This window comes from Schistocerca gregaria, unplaced genomic scaffold (assembly GCF_023897955.1).
Source record: "Schistocerca gregaria isolate iqSchGreg1 unplaced genomic scaffold, iqSchGreg1.2 ptg001335l, whole genome shotgun sequence".
In the NCBI taxonomy this organism is placed as follows: Eukaryota; Metazoa; Arthropoda; class Insecta; order Orthoptera; family Acrididae; genus Schistocerca; species Schistocerca gregaria.
The window spans coordinates 7,501-12,500 of NW_026062643.1; the positions used below are offsets into that span (position 1 = coordinate 7,501).

General features: G+C 51.7%; 1 non-coding gene across 1 annotated transcript in view; it reads left to right on the forward strand.

Moving 5' to 3' along the window:
• The first annotated feature begins 3,504 nt into the window (after positions 1-3,504).
• The window catches only part of LOC126330708 (small subunit ribosomal RNA), a 1,893-nt gene continuing 397 nt past the window's right edge, over positions 3,505-5,000 (forward strand). Inside the window, exon 1 of the ribosomal RNA XR_007563124.1 lies at positions 3,505-5,000. This exon is cut by the window's right edge and continues 397 nt beyond it. This is a non-coding gene — a ribosomal RNA (small subunit ribosomal RNA).

The window sequence follows — 5,000 nt, forward strand, 5'->3', positions numbered from 1 at the left end:
TCCCTTAACCTAACTCAAGTTGTCCCTTAACCTAACTCAAGTTGTCCCTTAACCTAACTCAAGTTGTCCCTTAACCTAACTCAAGTTGTCCCTTAACCTAACTCAATTTGTCCCTTAACCTAACTCAAGTTGTCCCTTAACCTAACTCAATTTGTCCCTTAACCTAACTCAATTTGTCCCTTAACCTAACTCAATTTGTCCCTTAACCTAACTCAAGTTGTCCCTTAACCTAACTCAAGTTGTCCCTTAACCTAACTCAAGTTGTCCCTTAACCTAACTCAAGTTGTCCCTTAACCTAACTCAAGTTGTCCCTTAACCTAACTCAAGTTGTCCCTTAACCTAACTCAAGTTGTCCCTTAACCTAACTCAAGTTGTCCCTTAACCTAACTCAATTTGTCCCTTAACCTAACTCAAGTTGTCCCTTAACCTAACTCAAGTTGTCCCTTAACCTAACTCAATTTGTCCCTTAACCTAACTCAATTTGTCCCTTAACCTAACTCAAGTTGTCCCTTAACCTAACTCAAGTTGTCCCTTAACCTAACTCAAGTTGTCCCTTAACCTAACTCAAGTTGTCCCTTAACCTAACTCAAGTTGTCCCTTAACCTAACTCAAGTTGTCCCTTAACCTAACTCAAGTTGTCCCTTAACCTAACTCAAGTTGTCCCTTAACCTAACTCAAGTTGTCCCTTAACCTAACTCAAGTTGTCCCTTAACCTAACTCAAGTTGTCCCTTAACCTAACTCAAGTTGTCCCTTAACCTAACTCAAGTTGTCCCTTAACCTAACTCAATTTGTCCCTTAACCTAACTCAATTTGTCCCTTAACCTAACTCAATTTGTCCCTTAACCTAACTCAATTTGTCCCTTAACCTAACTCAATTTGTCCCTTAACCTAACTCAATTTGTCCCTTAACCTAACTCAATTTGTCCCTTAACCTAACTCAAGTTGTCCCTTAACCTAACTCAAGTTGTCCCTTAACCTAACCCACGTTGTCCCTTAACCTAACTCAAGTTGTCCCTTAACCTAACCGACGTTGTCCCTTAACCTAACCGACGTTGTCCCTTAACCTAACCGACGTTGTCCCTTAACCTAACCGACGTTGTCCCTTAACCTAACCGACGTTGTCCCTTAACCTAACCGACGTTGTCCCTTAACCTAACCGACGTTGTCCCTTAACCTAACCCACGTTGTCCCTTAACCTAACCCACGTTGTCCCTTAACCTAACCCACGTTGTCCCTTAACCTAACCCACGTTGTCCCTTAACCTAACCCACGTTGTCCCTTAACCTAACCCACGTTGTCCCTTAACCTAACCCACGTTGTCCCTTAACCTAACCCACGTTGTCCCTTAACCTAACCCACGTTGTCCCTTAACCTAACCCACGTTGTCCCTTAACCTAACCCACGTTGTCCCTTAACCTAACCCACGTTGTCCCTTAACCTAACCCACGTTGTCCCTTAACCTAACCCACGTTGTCCCTTAACCTAACCCACGTTGTCCCTTAACCTAACCCACGTTGTCCCTTAACCTAACCCACGTTGTCCCTTAACCTAACCCACGTTGTCCCTTAACCTAACCCACGTTGTCCCTTAACCTAACCCACGTTGTCCCTTAACCTAACCCACGTTGTCCCTTAACCTAACCCACGTTGTCCCTTAACCTAACCCACGTTGTCCCTTTGCCTAACATAGTTCACTGCTCGGAATCTCTGGTGTCGTTGTTATCCTCATGTAGATGTCTTGCGAGTGTTGCTTACTTTCCACATATTCCTGCTATCCACTGTCAATTGTACTGCAATAGGACTATATCGCCGACCCCCCCCCTCCCCCCCCTCTGTCCCCCTCTGTCCCCCTCTTTGTGTCTCTGTCCTCTCAAGCTGGTCGGACACTAGATCGCGTGTTAATGAGCCTCGCAGCTGTTCAGTTGCATTCAGATGTCGACGCCCTCAGTGTACGTCGTGGTATGGTCTGTGTCCATTGTCCGCTGATGTCGTACGCGTAACCCACACGCTGTACCGATCATCGGTCGTTACGTACAGAGTGAAGTAGTGTGATACGTGTGACCGTACGCTGGCTGTGCCCAACGGTGTCGAATCTCAATTTCCATATGTTGTGCTTGATGCTACTTGTCTCGTCTCCCAATAACAGCTAGGTTGCACTGTGGTACGCCGTAGAGGCGTGTGGGAGGAAACGTACGAACGCATTGTATGTCACCCTGGGTCGCTGGGGGTGGTGGTGCGGTGAGTCAGGTCAGGTCAGGTCAGCGTGAGCCGTCTGATGTAGTGACGCGTGTATTCCGACTTTGTCGTATTGCCTCACACAAAGTGCTACCCTGGTGGACCGCGTTCCATATCTGGGACATGCCGCAGATGCCGGTTGACAGTGGATCGCGGAAGGTACATCGCATACGTGCGCGGGCCACCTTCCACGTGTTCTCTTCTGCACATGTCGCAGTGTGTATGTGGTCTGATGTAGCGTGTCGTGACACATGACATCCTGGCATGCAAGAATTGTTGAATTCGCAAATGTAGGTGGACATCTACGTTTACTGCCCAAGATACGCAAATGAACTGGAAATCCGTTGTTGAGCGGTTGTTCACGCTGGAGGTGAATCTGTGATGGCGACGATCGGTACAGCTATTAACCGGTTGTTTCAGCGGTACCCGCCACATCCACACGCGTGACTAGGCCCATGTGGGTATGAAGCGATACGCGGCGGTGGCTTGGTTGGACTGTTCCCGGCCGGTGAAGGGGGGCCGCCCGGCGTGTTGGCCGCGCGCTGCGTGGGCGCACGCGCAACAGGCGGCTGGTGGGGGGCGCCGAGTGGCAGGAGCGCCAGCCGACGGGCCCGGCAGGCGGCGCAGCTACGCTGCGGCGCACCCTGCACGCGGCGCCTGGCGGCCAAAGTTGGTTCAGCCGAGCCCGGTGCGAAGCGCGGTGGACATCTGCAGTGTGCTGGTCTGATTGAGGACTGTGTGCGTTGAGGATGCGCCGCCGCCTGGCACTCGGCGCCGCGACGCCGTCTGCTGCTCGGTCGCCCCAGCGGTTCTCGCAGGTGGTTTGTATCGCAGTTGTGCGGACGTGTTGGCGCGTGCGCTGTGCTGGGAGAGTTCGCTTCTGCACCCAAGTGGGGCTTTGCCCTTGTGTGGCGCTGGCGTTGGAGCTGCCGGTCACCATAGGTGGCGCGTGTTGTCTCCCGCCGGCAATGCCACGACAGCACGCTCCCGGGCCTCTGTCGGCAGCGGCAAGCTCAGTTGGGAGCAAGGGTGTTCGCACTAAAACCGTCTACTCGCCTAACTCCGGGCGATTGCGCCTCTCTCGAAACCGACCAAGTACCTAGGACGGCGCTGCGCGCCGCCGGGACCTGAGAGGGTTTCGAGGTGTATCGTGCAGGGGAGCTCGGCCTCCTCCTGTTTGCAGAATAATTGAGCGGACGCTTGCGTGTTCGCGCGGGCCCCCGGGACACACTCCCGGGCGGCCGGCTGCTCAGCTCTAGTTGACGCAGCTCCCTGGTTGATCCTGCCAGTAGTCATATGCTTGTCTCAAAGATTAAGCCATGCATGTCTCAGTACAAGCCGCATTAAGGTGAAACCGCGAATGGCTCATTAAATCAGTTATGGTTCCTTAGATCGTACCCACGTTACTTGGATAACTGTGGTAATTCTAGAGCTAATACATGCAAACAGAGTCCCGACCAGAGATGGAAGGGACGCTTTTATTAGATCAAAACCAATCGGATTGGCTTGTCTGGTCCGTTTGCCTTGGTGACTCTGAATAACTTTGGGCTGATCGCACGGTCCTCGTACCGGCGACGCATCTTTCAAATGTCTGCCTTATCAACTGTCGATGGTAGGTTCTGCGCCTACCATGGTTGTAACGGGTAACGGGGAATCAGGGTTCGATTCCGGAGAGGGAGCCTGAGAAACGGCTACCACATCCAAGGAAGGCAGCAGGCGCGCAAATTACCCACTCCCGGCACGGGGAGGTAGTGACGAAAAATAACGATACGGGACTCATCCGAGGCCCCGTAATCGGAATGAGTACACTTTAAATCCTTTAACGAGTATCTATTGGAGGGCAAGTCTGGTGCCAGCAGCCGCGGTAATTCCAGCTCCAATAGCGTATATTAAAGTTGTTGCGGTTAAAAAGCTCGTAGTTGGATTTGTGTCCCACGCTGTTGGTTCACCGCCCGTCGGTGTTTAACTGGCATGTATCGTGGGACGTCCTGCCGGTGGGGCGAGCCGAAGGGGTGCTTTCGCGTCCCGAGGCGGACCCCGTTTAAATCCTACCAGGGTGCTCTTTGTTGAGTGTCTCGGTGGGCCGGCACGTTTACTTTGAACAAATTAGAGTGCTTAAAGCAGGCAAGCCCGCCTGAATACTGTGTGCATGGAATAATGGAATAGGACCTCGGTTCTATTTTGTTGGTTTTCGGAACCCGAGGTAATGATTAATAGGGACAGGCGGGGGCATTCGTATTGCGACGTTAGAGGTGAAATTCTTGGATCGTCGCAAGACGAACAGAAGCGAAAGCATTTGCCAAGTATGTTTTCATTAATCAAGAACGAAAGTTAGAGGTTCGAAGGCGATCAGATACCGCCCTAGTTCTAACCATAAACGATGCCAGCCAGCGATCCGCCGCAGTTCCTCCGATGACTCGGCGGGCAGCCTCCGGGAAACCAAAGCTTTTGGGTTCCGGGGGAAGTATGGTTGCAAAGCTGAAACTTAAAGGAATTGACGGAAGGGCACCACCAGGAGTGGAGCCTGCGGCTTAATTTGACTCAACACGGGAAACCTCACCAGGCCCGGACACCGGAAGGATTGACAGATTGATAGCTCTTTCTTGATTCGGTGGGTGGTGGTGCATGGCCGTTCTTAGTTGGTGGAGCGATTTGTCTGGTTAATTCCGATAACGAACGAGACTCTAGCCTGCTAACTAGTCGCGTGACATCCTTCGTGCTGTCAGCGATTACTTTTCTTCTTAGAGGGACAGGCGGCTTCTAGC